The following is a 16,651-nucleotide window of genomic DNA, read 5'->3' as shown; positions in this document are numbered from 1 at the left end:
AATTGAACCCGGGTCAACTGCTTGGAAAGCAGCTATGCTTACCACTATACCACCAACGCAAGGCTGTGCAGCAAGCATGCTGCTGGCTGTGTAGAACTAAGGCCATCCATGACATTGACTCCACAGACCCCCTGCTGCGCAAGGTCCATTTGCTGGCGTACCAAGTCACCTCTAGGAAGATGAGCTAGAAATATTTCCCCATTGGTGGAGAGAAAGGAAGCCAAGCCAGTAGATATGGTAAAGGTGTGATTGTGCAGTGCGCTTGAAGGAACTGGAGATACTGACACCTTTTGCAAAGGCCTTTGACTCGGCCAAAAAAAGGCACGTCCAACGTGGGGCTCGAACCCACGACCCTGAGATTAAGAGTCTCATGCTCTACCGACTGAGCTAGCCGGGCTACCACACTCTGCTACTTTGAGGCCTCTTGCAGCTAGCAGGCTCTGACCACTCTTTCCTAGCTTTCGCCACAATTCCTTTGGCTAAACTCAATGTGCTTCCAAGCACTATTCTGCTCACTTGCTGTCAAGGCACAGGGTACATCACCATTTTTGCCGGGACTTTGGAGGATCACAACAAAATGCGCTGGCTCTTTACAAACCCTTTTCTCTCTTTGCAATACGTCAAGCCGTAGCCTCCCACATAACGTCTGCCTAGGCATCTGCCCTTATCGGCCGAGGCGGCATCAAGCAATACCTCAACCTAGAAGGTCAAATGCAAAGTGTTCAGCACTGGCTTTGCATTCAAGGGCTCATGTGTTACCACACCCATCTGAGTTCCCTTCGATAGCTCAGCTGGTAGAGCGGAGGACTGTAGTAGATGAAGTAGCAATCCTTAGGTCGCTGGTTCAATTCCGGCTCGAAGGAAGGGCTTTTTAGCCCGCGTCTCTCCCTTTTAGAAAGAAGGCAATCCCTCATCTCTACAAATGTGCAATTGGGAAGCTTTTTAGGCACCTTGAGTTCATCTTTCATTTCTCCTTCGGGCCAGTTCAAGCACGCTCCATGTGTGGTCTCTGTGGCGCAATCGGTTAGCGCGTTCGGCTGTTAACCGAAAGGTTGGTGGTTCGAGCCCACCCAGGGATGCTCACGTTTTCTCATTACCTTAGCCGGGACCGCTGCCAAGTCTGACACCCACCTAGGAAGACAAAGCATCTCCTTTGGCTCGCCTCACACGGCTGCCAATTGAGCCTTCGCTCACCACATTCCTTGAAAACGGACTAGTAATATGTCGCATTCAATTGCTCTTGTTCTGGAATGTTGAAGATCTTTCCTAGTTTAGTCAAGCCACTTCTTCGCTTCCGCTGACTCTCAGGAACAAACCCCAGCATTTCTATTCACACCTGAAGAGGCCTTAGTCCAATTACCATGGAATGTGTAGATGTTGATTGTCCAGGAACAGGAGGGGAGGTGTGAGAATTGTGGAGGCGCCCTTTTTCAAGTTACATCATCCCCTTGTTGGGTGTCAGGAAGCCTGCATAGCTAATAGTGCCTAGATTGACCTGGCTAAAGGCGTCAATTGTTGTCAAATCGCCTGGAGAGAGGTGTTAATAATGTGGAAGACAGATAGTGTGGCTGGACAAGCTTGTGTCCCAGTGTATTGCTGGCCTTGAACTACACAGGGATGCAATGTTTCTTAAAGATCCTTCTGAGTCAAAAGGCAGATAGCGGTCTGTGTGGGTAGGTATCCTGGAGACCTCCCTGCCCAAGTCAGCCCCTTCCTTGCCTTGTAAGACGCCGTCCAAAAGGGGTCATTTGCTATTCAGTGCCTCTTCCCGTGTACACTTGATGTATTGGTCCGCTGACTTGATGCGTTCACTAAAAGCTTGTGTTTCTGATGCTCTACTCTCCAGCCAAGTATAATCCACATGCCTTAACAAACGACTTGGTCTTTTCCCCATGGAACAATTCAAGTCTCTCTTGTCCAGCTGCTCCATGCACAGGTTAGCTACAATGGGAAATACAAGTGATCCCATGGCAGCGGCGTGTTTCTGTCTGTAAAAGTCATTGGGGTACTTGAAATGGGCTTGCTTGAGTCAAAGGGCCAGCAATGAATGCACTTGGTCAAGCTTTAGTTCTTTTTGGCTGTCAAGAGTCTTCCCTTATTTCAGATGTTTCCCACAATGTCAATAGCCTCCGCAAAGCGTATCCAAGTGAAAAGGCCTATGACATCATGGGACATGCTTGTTTCTTCTGTCTCCGACTTCAGTCTACATTCCTCGTTGAGAAATTCTTTAGCATTCTTCAAAATGCTGCCAGTTATCTTGCCATTTGAGGGTGTTCGAATGGTAGCCAGCTACTTAGCAATGCTGTGTGTGCCAGAGTTGATTGTTTGTGAATCGGTGTTTGAAATGCCTGAACCTTGTCCCTGGATAATGCTGTACTCCTTGAGCGAGTTAAAGCATGAGGCCGGAGCCTGTTGGGATGCGGCGGAATATTTGCACTGTTGTCACTAAGGCAAGACATCTTAGGAGCTTTGTTGAAGGAGCTTTGGCCCTGTGCTCTTTTGTCAAGGGCGCAAAGAAGAAGAAGACTGCGTTGGCCGGGAATTGAACCCGGGTCAACTGCTTGGAAAGCAGCTATGCTCACCACTATACCACCAACGCAAGGCTGTGCAGCAAGCATGCTGCTGGCTGTGTAGAACTAAGGCCATCCATGACATTGACTCCACAGACCCCCTGCTGCGCAAGGTCCATTTGCTGGCGTACCAAGTCACCTCTAGGAAGATGAGCTAGAAATATTTCCCCATTGGTGGAGAGAAAGGAAGCCAAGCCAGTAGATATGGTAAAGGTGTGATTGTGCAGTGCGCTTGAAGGAACTGGAGATACTGACACCTTTTGCAAAGGCCTTTGACTCGGCCAAAAAAAGGCACGCCCAACGTGGGGCTCGAACCCACGACCCTGAGATTAAGAGTCTCATGCTCTACCGACTGAGCTATCCGGGCTACCACACTCTGCTACTTTGAGGCCTCTTGCAGCTAGCAGGCTCTGACCACTCTTTCCTAGCTTTCGCCACAATTCCTTTGGCTAAACTCAATGTGCTTCCAAGCACTATTCTGCTCACTTGCTGTCAAGGCACAGGGTACATCACCATTTTTGCCGGGACTTTGGAGGATCACAACAAAATGCGCTGGCTCTTTACAAACCCTTTTCTCTCTTTGCAATACGTCAAGCCGTAGCCTCCCACATAACGTCTGCCTAGGCATCTGCCCTTATCGGCCGATGCGGCATCAAGCAATACCTCAACCTAGAAGGTCAAATGCAAAGTGTTCAGCACTGGCTTTGCATTCAAGGGCTCATGTGTTACCACACCCATCTGAGTTCCCTTCGATAGCTCAGCTGGTATAGCGGAGGACTGTAGTAGATGAAGTAGCAATCCTTAGGTCGCTGGTTCAATTCCGGCTCGAAGGAAGGGCTTTTTAGCCCGCGTCTCTCCCTTTTAGAAAGAAGACAATCCCTCATCTCTACAAATGTGCAATTGGGAAGCTTTTTAGGCACCTTGAGTTGATCTTTCATTTCTCCTTCGGGCCAGTTCAAGCACGCTCCATGTGTGGTCTCTGTGGCGCAATCGGTTAGCGCGTTCGGCTGTTAACCGAAAGGTTGGTGGTTCGAGCCCACCCAGGGACACTCACGTTTTCTCATTACCTTAGCCGGGACCGCTGCCAAGTCTGACACCCACCTAGGAAGACAAAGCATCTCCTTTGGCGCGCCTCACACGGCTGCCAATTGAGCCTTCGCTCACCACATTCCTTGAAAACGGACTAGTAATATGTCGCATTCAATTGCTCTTGTTCTGGAATGTTGAAGATATTTCCTAGTTTAGTCAAGCCACTTCTTCGCTTCCGCTGACTCTCAGGAACAAACCCCAGCATTTCTATTCACACCTGAAGAGGCCTTAGTCCAATTACCATGGAATGTGTAGATGTTGATTGTCCAGGAACAGGAGGGGAGGTGTGAGAATTGTGGAGGCGCCCTTTTTCAAGTTACATCATCCCCTTGTTGGGTGTCAGGAAGCCTGCATAGCTAATAGTGCCTAGATTGACCTGGCTAAAGGCGTCAATTGTTGTCAAATCGCCTGGAGAGAGGTGTTAATAATGTGGAAGACAGATAGTGTGGCTGGACAAGCTTGTGTCCCAGTGTATTGCTGGCCTTGAACTACACAGGGATGCAATGTTTCTTAAAGATCCTTCTGAGTCAAAAGGCAGATAGCGGTCTGTGTGGGTAGGTATCCTGGAGACCTCCCTGCCCAAGTCAGCCCCTTCCTTGCCTTGTAAGACGCCGTCCAAAAGGGGTCATTTGCTATTCAGTGCCTCTTCCCGTGTACACTTGATGTATTGGTCCGCTGACTTGATGCGTTCACTAAAAGCTTGTGTTTCTGATGCTCTACTCTCCAGCCAAGTATAATCCACATGCCTTAACAAACGACTTGGTCTTTTCCCCATGGAACAATTCAAGTCTCTCTTGTCCAGCTGCTCCATGCACAGGTTAGCTACAATGGGAAATACAAGTGATCCCATGGCAGCGGCGTGTTTCTGTCTGTAAAAGTCATTGGGGTACTTGAAATGGGCTTGCTTGAGTCAAAGGGCCAGCAATGAATGCACTTGGTCAAGCTTTAGTTCTTTTTGGCTGTCAAGAGTCTTCCCTTATTTCAGATGTTTCCCACAATGTCAATAGCCTCCGCAAAGCGTATCCAAGTGAAAAGGCCTATGACATCATGGGACATGCTTGTTTCTTCTGTCTCCGACTTCAGTCTACATTCCTCGTTGAGAAATTCTTTAGCATTCTTCAAAATGCTGCCAGTTATCTTGCCATTTGAGGGTGTTGGAATGGTAGCCAGCTACTTAGCAATGCTGTGTGTGCCAGAGTTGATTGTTTGTGAATCGGTGTTTGAAATGCCTGAACCTTGTCCCTGGATAATGCTGTACTCCTTGAGCGAGTTAAAGCATGAGGCCGGAGCCTGTTGGGATGCGGCGGAATATTTGCACTGTTGTCACTAAGGCAAGACATCTTAGGAGCTTTGTTGAAGGAGCTTTGGCCCTGTGCTCTTTTGTCAAGGGCGCAAAGAAGAAGAAGACTGCGTTGGCCGGGAATTGAACCCGGGTCAACTGCTTGGAAAGCAGCTATGCTCACCACTATACCACCAACGCAAGGCTGTGCAGCAAGCATGCTGCTGGCTGTGTAGAACTAAGGCCATCCATGACATTGACTCCACAGACCCCCTGCTGCGCAAGGTCCATTTGCTGGCGTACCAAGTCACCTCTAGGAAGATGAGCTAGAAATATTTCCCCATTGGTGGAGAGAAAGGAAGCCAAGCCAGTAGATATGGTAAAGGTGTGATTGTGCAGTGCGCTTGAAGGAACTGGAGATACTGACACCTTTTGCAAAGGCCTTTGACTCGGCCAAAAAAAGGCACGCCCAACGTGGGGCTCGAACCCACGACCCTGAGATTAAGAGTCTCATGCTCTACCGACTGAGCTAGCCGGGCTACCACACTCTGCTACTTTGAGGCCTCTTGCAGCTAGCAGGCTCTGACCACTCTTTCCTAGCTTTCGCCACAATTCCTTTGGCTAAACTCAATGTGCTTCCAAGCACTATTCTGCTCACTTGCTGTCAAGGCACAGGGTACATCACCATTTTTGCCGGGACTTTGGAGGATCACAACAAAATGCGCTGGCTCTTTACAAACCCTTTTCTCTCTTTGCAATACGTCAAGCCGTAGCCTCCCACATAACGTCTGCCTAGGCATCTGCCCTTATCGGCCGATGCGGCATCAAGCAATACCTCAACCTAGAAGGTCAAATGCAAAGTGTTCAGCACTGGCTTTGCATTCAAGGGCTCATGTGTTACCACACCCATCTGAGTTCCCTTCGATAGCTCAGCTGGTATAGCGGAGGACTGTAGTAGATGAAGTAGCAATCCTTAGGTCGCTGGTTCAATTCCGGCTCGAAGGAAGGGCTTTTTAGCCCGCGTCTCTCCCTTTTAGAAAGAAGACAATCCCTCATCTCTACAAATGTGCAATTGGGAAGCTTTTTAGGCACCTTGAGTTGATCTTTCATTTCTCCTTCGGGCCAGTTCAAGCACGCTCCATGTGTGGTCTCTGTGGCGCAATCGGTTAGCGCGTTCGGCTGTTAACCGAAAGGTTGGTGGTTCGAGCCCACCCAGGGACGCTCACGTTTTCTCATTACCTTAGCCGGGACCGCTGCCAAGTCTGACACCCACCTAGGAAGACAAAGCATCTCCTTTGGCGCGCCTCACACGGCTGCCAATTGAGCCTTCGCTCACCACATTCCTTGAAAACGGACTAGTAATATGTCGCATTCAATTGCTCTTGTTCTGGAATGTTGAAGATCTTTCCTAGTTTAGTCAAGCCACTTCTTCGCTTCCGCTGACTCTCAGGAACAAACCCCAGCATTTCTATTCACACCTGAAGAGGCCTTAGTCCAATTACCATGGAATGTGTAGATGTTGATTGTCCAGGAACAGGAGGGGAGGTGTGAGAATTGTGGAGGCGCCCTTTTTCAAGTTACATCATCCCCTTGTTGGGTGTCAGGAAGCCTGCATAGCTAATAGTGCCTAGATTGACCTGGCTAAAGGCGTCAATTGTTGTCAAATCGCCTGGAGAGAGGTGTTAATAATGTGGAAGACAGATAGTGTGGCTGGACAAGCTTGTGTCCCAGTGTATTGCTGGCCTTGAACTACACAGGGATGCAATGTTTCTTAAAGATCCTTCTGAGTCAAAAGGCAGATAGCGGTCTGTGTGGGTAGGTATCCTGGAGACCTCCCTGCCCAAGTCAGCCCCTTCCTTGCCTTGTAAGACGCCGTCCAAAAGGGGTCATTTGCTATTCAGTGCCTCTTCCCGTGTACACTTGATGTATTGGTCCGCTGACTTGATGCGTTCACTAAAAGCTTGTGTTTCTGATGCTCTACTCTCCAGCCAAGTATTATCCACATGCCTTAACAAACGACTTGGTCTTTTCCCCATGGAACAATTCAAGTCTCTCTTGTCCAGCTGCTCCATGCACAGGTTAGCTACAATGGGAAATACAAGTGATCCCATGGCAGCGGCGTGTTTCTGTCTGTAAAAGTCATTGGGGTACTTGAAATGGGCTTGCTTGAGTCAAAGGGCCAGCAATGAATGCACTTGGTCAAGCTTTAGTTCTTTTTGGCTGTCAAGAGTCTTCCCTTATTTCAGATGTTTCCCACAATGTCAATAGCCTCCGCAAAGCGTATCCAAGTGAAAAGGCCTATGACATCATGGGACATGCTTGTTTCTTCTGTCTCCGACTTCAGTCTACATTCCTCGTTGAGAAATTCTTTAGCATTCTTCAAAATGCTGCCAGTTATCTTGCCATTTGAGGGTGTTCGAATGGTAGCCAGCTACTTAGCAATGCTGTGTGTGCCAGAGTTGATTGTTTGTGAATCGGTGTTTGAAATGCCTGAACCTTGTCCCTGGATAATGCTGTACTCCTTGAGCGAGTTAAAGCATGAGGCCGGAGCCTGTTGGGATGCGGCGGAATATTTGCACTGTTGTCACTAAGGCAAGACATCTTAGGAGCTTTGTTGAAGGAGCTTTGGCCCTGTGCTCTTTTGTCAAGGGCGCAAAGAAGAAGAAGACTGCGTTGGCCGGGAATTGAACCCGGGTCAACTGCTTGGAAAGCAGCTATGCTCACCACTATACCACCAACGCAAGGCTGTGCAGCAAGCATGCTGCTGGCTGTGTAGAACTAAGGCCATCCATGACATTGACTCCACAGACCCCCTGCTGCGCAAGGTCCATTTGCTGGCGTACCAAGTCACCTCTAGGAAGATGAGCTAGAAATATTTCCCCATTGGTGGAGAGAAAGGAAGCCAAGCCAGTAGATATGGTAAAGGTGTGATTGTGCAGTGCGCTTGAAGGAACTGGAGATACTGACACCTTTTGCAAAGGCCTTTGACTCGGCCAAAAAAAGGCACGCCCAACGTGGGGCTCGAACCCACGACCCTGAGATTAAGAGTCTCATGCTCTACCGACTGAGCTAGCCGGGCTACCACACTCTGCTACTTTGAGGCCTCTTGCAGCTAGCAGGCTCTGACCACTCTTTCCTAGCTTTCGCCACAATTCCTTTGGCTAAACTCAATGTGCTTCCAAGCACTATTCTGCTCACTTGCTGTCAAGGCACAGGGTACATCACCATTTTTGCCGGGACTTTGGAGGATCACAACAAAATGCGCTGGCTCTTTACAAACCCTTTTCTCTCTTTGCAATACGTCAAGCCGTAGCCTCCCACATAACGTCTGCCTAGGCATCTGCCCTTATCGGCCGATGCGGCATCAAGCAATACCTCAACCTAGAAGGTCAAATGCAAAGTGTTCAGCACTGGCTTTGCATTCAAGGGCTCATGTGTTACCACACCCATCTGAGTTCCCTTCGATAGCTCAGCTGGTAGAGCGGAGGACTGTAGTAGATGAAGTAGCAATCCTTAGGTCGCTGGTTCAATTCCGGCTCGAAGGAAGGGCTTTTTAGCCCGCGTCTCTCCCTTTTAGAAAGAAGGCAATCCCTCATCTCTACAAATGTGCAATTGGGAAGCTTTTTAGGCACCTTGAGTTGATCTTTCATTTCTCCTTCGGGCCAGTTCAAACACGCTCCATGTGTGGTCTCTGTGGCGCAATCGGTTAGCGCGTTCGGCTGTTAACCGAAAGGTTGGTGGTTCGAGCCCACCCAGGGACGCTCACGTTTTCTCATTACCTTAGCCGGGACCGCTGCCAAGTCTGACACCCACCTAGGAAGACAAAGCATCTCCTTTGGCTCGCCTCACACGGCTGCCAATTGAGCCTTCGCTCACCACATTCCTTGAAAACGGACTAGTAATATGTCGCATTCAATTGCTCTTGTTCTGGAATGTTGAAGATCTTTCCTAGTTTAGTCAAGCCACTTCTTCGCTTCCGCTGACTCTCAGGAACAAACCCCAGCATTTCTATTCACACCTGAAGAGGCCTTAGTCCAATTACCATGGAATGTGTAGATGTTGATTGTCCAGGAACAGGAGGGGAGGTGTGAGAATTGTGGAGGCGCCCTTTTTCAAGTTACATCATCCCCTTGTTGGGTGTCAGGAAGCCTGCATAGCTAATAGTGCCTAGATTGACCTGGCTAAAGGCGTCAATTGTTGTCAAATCGCCTGGAGAGAGGTGTTAATAATGTGGAAGACAGATAGTGTGGCTGGACAAGCTTGTGTCCCAGTGTATTGCTGGCCTTGAACTACACAGGGATGCAATGTTTCTTAAAGATCCTTCTGAGTTTTTCCGACACTCCAGTTCCATACGGGATGACTATATTTCTCCAAGTGTTCTGCTTCTCCCCAGTTTGTTTTCCTGAGCTTGCGGAGGTTTTAACCAAGACCCAGTCTGGGTAGCCACAAGCTTTCAAAGCCCTCCTGAGATGTCCCGGTAGCACCCTCCTAGTCATGTGCTAGGATTTGTATAGTTGGCCTCTGCTTACCAGAGAGGCTGTCAGGTAAATTCAGTGTGGTATTCTGCTTAACAGAGTGCTGCGATGGATTACTCAGGTCTGCTGATGATTCTCTGATGTTGTTTGAGTTTGTCAGAGTTCTTCCCGCCTTCGGGAAGCTGTGAGAGCTTTCCAGAACATGGGTGGGGGCTAGGCAAACGAACAGCATGAATATGGATACAGCCCTGGCCATTTGCAAGGGGGGGCATTCCAGTCGCATGCTGGGAGTGGCATGTATGTTCTGCCAGCACATGGGCTCAGCGTCTTTCCTGGGAGAGGGCCGAACAGTTGGGCTGGAGGCAGGCTGCCTCGCCTGGAGCAGGCTGCTATGCGGCCCCAGGTGGGTCGACCTGAGGGCCTGAAACCGGTCAGGACGTCAATACCGCTTAACTAAGAGATCAGCTAGATGTCCTCAGTGTGAAAAGTTCTAATTTTGCAGTATCCCACTACAATTCCCCATCCCTATCCCCAGCTCTACAAGAAAACTCCAAAAACAAACATCCCCAAGTGCGGTCATTGAAGACAAGGAGCGTTTGCGCGTGTGTGTATGTGGCTGAAGAAATACACTGTGCCTGGCTGCGGGGCGAAGTAAAGGGAAACCGGGGCAAACATGCCAGCGTCCCTGGCAAGGGTGGCGTTACATCTGTGTTCTTTTGTCTTTAGACTCTTTTTGTTGCTACCATGTCAGCCGGATATATTGCAGAGTCCTAAGAACCCCCAGCTTGTGTTCCAGTGGGTGGTGTGAGTCAAAAGGCAGATAGCGGTCTGTGTGGGTAGGTATCCTGGAGACCTCCCTGTCCAAGTCAGCCCCTTCCTTGCCTTGTAAGACGCCGTCCAAAAGGGGTCATTTGCTATTCAGTGCCTCTTCCCGTGTACACTTGATGTATTGGTCCGCTGACTTGATGCGTTCACTAAAAGCTTGTGTTTCTGATGCTCTACTCTCCAGCCAAGTATAATCCACATGCCTTAACAAACGACTTGGTCTTTTCCCCATGGAACAATTCAAGTCTCTCTTGTCCAGCTGCTCCATGCACAGGTTAGCTACAATGGGAAATACAAGTGATCCCATGGCAGCGGCGTGTTTCTGTCTGTAAAAGTCATTGGGGTACTTGAAATGGGCTTGCTTGAGTCAAAGGGCCAGCAATGAATGCACTTGGTCAAGCTTTAGTTCTTTTTGGCTGTCAAGAGTCTTCCCTTATTTCAGATGTTTCCCACAATGTCAATAGCCTCCGCAAAGCGTATCCAAGTGAAAAGGCCTATGACATCATGGGACATGCTTGTTTCTTCTGTCTCCGACTTCAGTCTACATTCCTCGTTGAGAAATTCTTTAGCATTCTTCAAAATGCTGCCAGTTATCTTGCCATTTGAGGGTGTTGGAATGGTAGCCAGCTACTTAGCAATGCTGTGTGTGCCAGAGTTGATTGTTTGTGAATCGGTGTTTGAAATGCCTGAACCTTGTCCCTGGATAATGCTGTACTCCTTGAGCGAGTTAAAGCATGAGGCCGGAGCCTGTTGGGATGCGGCGGAATATTTACACTGTTGTCACTAAGGCAAGACATCTTAGGAGCTTTGTTGAAGGAGCTTTGGCCCTGTGCTCTTTTGTCAAGGGCGCAAAGAAGAAGAAGACTGCGTTGGCCGGGAATCGAACCCGGGTCAACTGCTTGGAAGGCAGCTATGCTCACCACTATACCACCAACGCAAGGCTGTGCAGCAAGCATGCTGCTGGCTGTGTAGAACTAAGGCCATCCATGACATTGACTCCACAGACCCCCTGCTGCGCAAGGTCCATTTGCTGGCGTACCAAGTGACCTCTAGGAAGATGAGCTAGAAATATTTCCCCATTGGTGGAGAGAAAGGAAGCCAAGCCAGTAGATATGGTAAAGGTGTGATTGTGCAGTGCGCTTGAAGGAACTGGAGATACTGACACCTTTTGCAAAGGCCTTTGACTCGGCCAAAAAAAGGCACGCCCAACGTGGGGCTCGAACCCACGACCCTGAGATTAAGAGTCTCATGCTCTACCGACTGAGCTAGCCGGGCTACCACACTCTGCTGCTTTGAGGCCTCTTGCAGCTAGCAGGCTCTGACCACTCTTTCCTAGCTTTCGCCACAATTCCTTTGGCTAAACTCAATGTGCTTCCAAGTACTATTCTGCTCACTTGCTGTCAAGGCACAGGGTACATCACCATTTTTGCCGGGACTTTGGAGGATCACAACAAAATGCGCTGGCTCTTTACAAACCCTTTTCTCTCTTTGCAATACGTCAAGCCGTAGCCTCCCACATAACGTCTGCCTAGGCATCTGCCCTTATCGGCCGAGGCGGCATCAAGCAATACCTCAACCTAGAAGGTCAAATGCAAAGTGTTCAGCACTGGCTTTGCATTCAAGGGCTCATGTGTTACCACACCCATCTGAGTTCCCTTCGATAGCTCAGCTGGTAGAGCGGAGGACTGTAGTAGATGAAGTAGCAATCCTTAGGTCGCTGGTTCAATTCCGGCTCGAAGGAAGGGCTTTTTAGCCCGCGTCTCTCCCTTTTAGAAAGAAGGCAATCCCTCATCTCTACAAATGTGCAATTGGGAAGCTTTTTAGGCACCTTGAGTTCATCTTTCATTTCTCCTTCGGGCCAGTTCAAGCACGCTCCATGTGTGGTCTCTGTGGCGCAATCGGTTAGCGCGTTCGGCTGTTAACCGAAAGGTTGGTGGTTCGAGCCCACCCAGGGACGCTCACGTTTTCTCATTACCTTAGCTGGGACCGCTGCCAAGTCTGACACCCACCTAGGAAGACAAAGCATCTCCTTTGGCTCGCCTCACACGGCTGCCAATTGAGCCTTCGCTCACCACATTCCTTGAAAACGGACTAGTAATATGTCGCATTCAATTGCTCTTGTTCTGGAATGTTGAAGATCTTTCCTAGTTTAGTCAAGCCACTTCTTCGCTTCCGCTGACTCTCAGGAACAAACCCCAGCATTTCTATTCACACCTGAAGAGGCCTTAGTCCAATTACCATGGAATGTGTAGATGTTGATTGTCCAGGAACAGGAGGGGAGGTGTGAGAATTGTGGAGGCGCCCTTTTTCAAGTTACATCATCCCCTTGTTGGGTGTCAGGAAGCCTGCATAGCTAATAGTGCCTAGATTGACCTGGCTAAAGGCGTCAATTGTTGTCAAATCGCCTGGAGAGAGGTGTTAATAATGTGGAAGACAGATAGTGTGGCTGGACAAGCTTGTGTCCCAGTGTATTGCTGGCCTTGAACTACACAGGGATGCAATGTTTCTTAAAGATCCTTCTGAGTTTTTCCGACACTCCAGTTCCATACGGGATGACTATATTTCTCCAAGTGTTCTGCTTCTCCCCAGTTTGTTTTCCTGAGCTTGCGGAGGTTTTAACCAAGACCCAGTCTGGGTAGCCACAAGCTTTCAAAGCCCTCCTGAGATGTCCCGGTAGCACCCTCCTAGTCATGTGCTAGGATTTGTATAGTTGGCCTCTGCTTACCAGAGAGGCTGTCAGGTAAATTCAGTGTGGTATTCTGCTTAACAGAGTGCTGCGATGGATTACTCAGGTCTGCTGATGATTCTCTGATGTTGTTTGAGTTTGTCAGAGTTCTTCCCGCCTTCGGGAAGCTGTGAGAGCTTTCCAGAACATGGGTGGGGGCTAGGCAAACGAACAGCATGAATATGGATACAGCCCTGGCCATTTGCAAGGGGGGGCATTCCAGTCGCATGCTGGGAGTGGCATGTATGTTCTGCCAGCACATGGGCTCAGCGTCTTTCCTGGGAGAGGGCCGAACAGTTGGGCTGGAGGCAGGCTGCCTCGCCTGGAGCAGGCTGCTATGCGGCCCCAGGTGGGTCGACCTGAGGGCCTGAAACCGGTCAGGACGTCAATACCGCTTAACTAAGAGATCAGCTAGATGTCCTCAGTGTGAAAAGTTCTAATTTTGCAGTATCCCACTACAATTCCCCATCCCTATCCCCAGCTCTACAAGAAAACTCCAAAAACAAACATCCCCAAGTGCGGTCATTGAAGACAAGGAGCGTTTGCGCGTGTGTGTATGTGGCTGAAGAAATACACTGTGCCTGGCTGCGGGGCGAAGTAAAGGGAAACCGGGGCAAACATGCCAGCGTCCCTGGCAAGGGTGGCGTTACATCTGTGTTCTTTTGTCTTTAGACTCTTTTTGTTGCTACCATGTCAGCCGGATATATTGCAGAGTCCTAAGAACCCCCAGCTTGTGTTCCAGTGGGTGGTGTGAGTCAAAAGGCAGATAGTGGTCTGTGTGGGTAGGTATCCTGGAGACCTCCCTGCCCAAGTCAGCCCCTTCCTTGCCTTGTAAGACGCCGTCCAAAAGGGGTCATTTGCTATTCAGTGCCTCTTCCCGTGTACACTTGATGTATTGGTCCGCTGACTTGATGCGTTCACTAAAAGCTTGTGTTTCTGATGCTCTACTCTCCAGCCAAGTATAATCCACATGCCTTAACAAACGACTTGGTCTTTTCCCCATGGAACAATTCAAGTCTCTCTTGTCCAGCTGCTCCATGCACAGGTTAGCTACAATGGGAAATACAAGTGATCCCATGGCAGCGGCGTGTTTCTGTCTGTAAAAGTCATTGGGGTACTTGAAATGGGCTTGCTTGAGTCAAAGGGCCAGCAATGAATGCACTTGGTCAAGCTTTAGTTCTTTTTGGCTGTCAAGAGTCTTCCCTTATTTCAGATGTTTCCCACAATGTCAATAGCCTCCGCAAAGCGTATCCAAGTGAAAAGGCCTATGACATCATGGGACATGCTTGTTTCTTCTGTCTCCGACTTCAGTCTACATTCCTCGTTGAGAAATTCTTTAGCATTCTTCAAAATGCTGCCAGTTATCTTGCCATTTGAGGGTGTTGGAATGGTAGCCAGCTACTTAGCAATGCTGTGTGTGCCAGAGTTGATTGTTTGTGAATCGGTGTTTGAAATGCCTGAACCTTGTCCCTGGATAATGCTGTACTCCTTGAGCGAGTTAAAGCATGAGGCCGGAGCCTGTTGGGATGCGGCGGAATATTTGCACTGTTGTCACTAAGGCAAGACATCTTAGGAGCTTTGTTGAAGGAGCTTTGGCCCTGTGCTCTTTTGTCAAGGGCGCAAAGAAGAAGAAGACTGCGTTGGCCGGGAATCGAACCCGGGTCAACTGCTTGGAAGGCAGCTATGCTCACCACTATACCACCAACGCAAGGCTGTGCAGCAAGCATGCTGCTGGCTGTGTAGAACTAAGGCCATCCATGACATTGACTCCACAGACCCCCTGCTGCGCAAGGTCCATTTGCTGGCGTACCAAGTCACCTCTAGGAAGATGAGCTAGAAATATTTCCCCATTGGTGGAGAGAAAGGAAGCCAAGCCAGTAGATATGGTAAAGGTGTGATTGTGCAGTGCGCTTGAAGGAACTGGAGATACTGACACCTTTTGCAAAGGCCTTTGACTCGGCCAAAAAAAGGCACGCCCAATGTGGGGCTCGAACCCACGACCCTGAGATTAAGAGTCTCATGCTCTACCGACTGAGCTAGCCGGGCTACCACACTCTGCTGCTTTGAGGCCTCTTGCAGCTAGCAGGCTCTGACCACTCTTTCCTAGCTTTCGCCACAATTCCTTTGGCTAAACTCAATGTGCTTCCAAGTACTATTCTGCTCACTTGCTGTCAAGACACAGGGTACATCACCATTTTTGCCGGGACTTTGGAGGATCACAACAAAATGCGCTGGCTCTTTACAAACCCTTTTCTCTCTTTGCAATACGTCAAGCCGTAGCCTCCCACATAACGTCTGCCTAGGCATCTGCCCTTATCGGCCGAGGCAGCATCAAGCAATACCTCAACCTAGAAGGTCAAATGCAAAGTGTTCAGCACTGGCTTTGCATTCAAGGGCTCATGTGTTACCACACCCATCTGAGTTCCCTTCGATAGCTCAGCTGGTAGAGCGGAGAACTGTAGTAGATGAAGTAGCAATCCTTAGGTCGCTGGTTCAATTCCGGCTCGAAGGAAGGGCTTTTTAGCCCGCGTCTCTCCCTTTTAGAAAGAAGGCAATCCCTCATCTCTACAAATGTGCAATTGGGAAGCTTTTTAGGCACCTTGAGTTGATCTTTCATTTCTCCTTCGGGCCAGTTCAAGCACGCTCCATGTGTGGTCTCTGTGGCGCAATCGGTTAGCGCGTTCGGCTGTTAACCGAAAGGTTGGTGGTTCGAGCCCACCCAGGGATGCTCACGTTTTCTCATTACCTTAGCCGGGACCGCTGCCAAGTCTGACACCCACCTAGGAAGACAAAGCATCTCCTTTGGCTCGCCTCACACGGCTGCCAATTGAGCCTTCGCTCACCACATTCCTTGAAAACGGACTAGTAATATGTCGCATTCAATTGCTCTTGTTCTGGAATGTTGAAGATCTTTCCTAGTTTAGTCAAGCCACTTCTTCGCTTCCGCTGACTCTCAGGAACAAACCCCAGCATTTCTATTCACACCTGAAGAGGCCTTAGTCCAATTACCATGGAATGTGTAGATGTTGATTGTCCAGGAACAGGAGGGGAGGTGTGAGAATTGTGGAGGCGCCCTTTTTCAAGTTACATCATCCCCTTGTTGGGTGTCAGGAAGCCTGCATAGCTAATAGTGCCTAGATTGACCTGGCTAAAGGCGTCAATTGTTGTCAAATCGCCTGGAGAGAGGTGTTAATAATGTGGAAGACAGATAGTGTGGCTGGACAAGCTTGTGTCCCAGTGTATTGCTGGCCTTGAACTACACAGGGATGCAATGTTTCTTAAAGATCCTTCTGAGTTTTTCCGACACTCCAGTTCCATACGGGATGACTATATTTCTCCAAGTGTTCTGCTTCTCCCCAGTTTGTTTTCCTGAGCTTGCGGAGGTTTTAACCAAGACCCAGTCTGGGTAGCCACAAGCTTTCAAAGCCCTCCTGAGATGTCCCGGTAGCACCCTCCTCGTCATGTGCTAGGATTTGTATAGTTGGCCTCTGCTTACCAGAGAGGCTGTCAGGTAAATTCAGTGTGGTATTCTGCTTAACAGAGTGCTGCGATGGATTAGTCAGGTCTGCTGATGATTCTCTGATGTTGTTTGAGTTTGTCAGAGTTCTTCCCGCCTTCGGGAAGCTGTGAGAGCTTTCCAGAACATGGGTGGGGGCTAGGCAAACGAACAGCATGAATATGGATACAG

General features: G+C 49.2%; 14 non-coding genes across 14 annotated transcripts; 9 read left to right on the top strand and 5 right to left on the bottom strand.

Annotated features, from left to right (window-relative positions):
• The first annotated feature begins 776 nt into the window (after positions 1-776).
• On the top strand, positions 777-863 carry TRNAY-GUA (transfer RNA tyrosine (anticodon GUA)). The gene is given in 2 exon segments: positions 777-813; positions 828-863. It is a non-coding gene; the product is annotated as a tRNA-Tyr (tRNA).
• A 142-nt stretch (positions 864-1,005) lies between these two features.
• On the top strand, positions 1,006-1,079 carry TRNAN-GUU (transfer RNA asparagine (anticodon GUU)). Its single transcript has one exon. It is a non-coding gene; the product is annotated as a tRNA-Asn (tRNA).
• A 2,466-nt stretch (positions 1,080-3,545) lies between these two features.
• TRNAN-GUU (transfer RNA asparagine (anticodon GUU)) lies at positions 3,546-3,619 on the top strand. Its single transcript has one exon. It is a non-coding gene; the product is annotated as a tRNA-Asn (tRNA).
• A 1,785-nt stretch (positions 3,620-5,404) lies between these two features.
• Positions 5,405-5,477, bottom strand: TRNAK-CUU (transfer RNA lysine (anticodon CUU)). Its single transcript has one exon. It is a non-coding gene; the product is annotated as a tRNA-Lys (tRNA).
• Positions 5,478-6,085: 608 nt separating this feature from the next.
• On the top strand, positions 6,086-6,159 carry TRNAN-GUU (transfer RNA asparagine (anticodon GUU)). Its single transcript has one exon. It is a non-coding gene; the product is annotated as a tRNA-Asn (tRNA).
• A 1,785-nt stretch (positions 6,160-7,944) lies between these two features.
• Positions 7,945-8,017, bottom strand: TRNAK-CUU (transfer RNA lysine (anticodon CUU)). Its single transcript has one exon. It is a non-coding gene; the product is annotated as a tRNA-Lys (tRNA).
• Positions 8,018-8,396: 379 nt separating this feature from the next.
• TRNAY-GUA (transfer RNA tyrosine (anticodon GUA)) lies at positions 8,397-8,483 on the top strand. Its single transcript is given in 2 exon segments — positions 8,397-8,433; positions 8,448-8,483. It is a non-coding gene; the product is annotated as a tRNA-Tyr (tRNA).
• Positions 8,484-8,625: 142 nt separating this feature from the next.
• TRNAN-GUU (transfer RNA asparagine (anticodon GUU)) lies at positions 8,626-8,699 on the top strand. The gene has a single exon. It is a non-coding gene; the product is annotated as a tRNA-Asn (tRNA).
• A 2,404-nt stretch (positions 8,700-11,103) lies between these two features.
• On the bottom strand, positions 11,104-11,175 carry TRNAG-UCC (transfer RNA glycine (anticodon UCC)). The gene has a single exon. It is a non-coding gene; the product is annotated as a tRNA-Gly (tRNA).
• A 265-nt stretch (positions 11,176-11,440) lies between these two features.
• On the bottom strand, positions 11,441-11,513 carry TRNAK-CUU (transfer RNA lysine (anticodon CUU)). Its single transcript has one exon. It is a non-coding gene; the product is annotated as a tRNA-Lys (tRNA).
• Positions 11,514-11,892: 379 nt separating this feature from the next.
• TRNAY-GUA (transfer RNA tyrosine (anticodon GUA)) lies at positions 11,893-11,979 on the top strand. The gene is given in 2 exon segments: positions 11,893-11,929; positions 11,944-11,979. It is a non-coding gene; the product is annotated as a tRNA-Tyr (tRNA).
• Positions 11,980-12,121: 142 nt separating this feature from the next.
• Positions 12,122-12,195, top strand: TRNAN-GUU (transfer RNA asparagine (anticodon GUU)). The gene has a single exon. It is a non-coding gene; the product is annotated as a tRNA-Asn (tRNA).
• A 2,404-nt stretch (positions 12,196-14,599) lies between these two features.
• On the bottom strand, positions 14,600-14,671 carry TRNAG-UCC (transfer RNA glycine (anticodon UCC)). The gene has a single exon. It is a non-coding gene; the product is annotated as a tRNA-Gly (tRNA).
• A 946-nt stretch (positions 14,672-15,617) lies between these two features.
• On the top strand, positions 15,618-15,691 carry TRNAN-GUU (transfer RNA asparagine (anticodon GUU)). Its single transcript has one exon. It is a non-coding gene; the product is annotated as a tRNA-Asn (tRNA).
• The last annotated feature ends 960 nt before the right edge of the window (positions 15,692-16,651 follow it).

The sequence above is a fragment of the Staurois parvus genome, unplaced genomic scaffold (genome assembly GCF_062004578.1).
Source record: "Staurois parvus isolate SC_StPar_1 unplaced genomic scaffold, SC_StPar_1.0 ptg001130l, whole genome shotgun sequence".
Lineage (NCBI taxonomy): Eukaryota > Metazoa > Chordata > Amphibia > Anura > Ranidae > Staurois > Staurois parvus.
The sequence above is the reverse complement of the archived record's forward strand: the minus strand, read 5'-3'. Positions and strand labels throughout refer to the sequence as shown.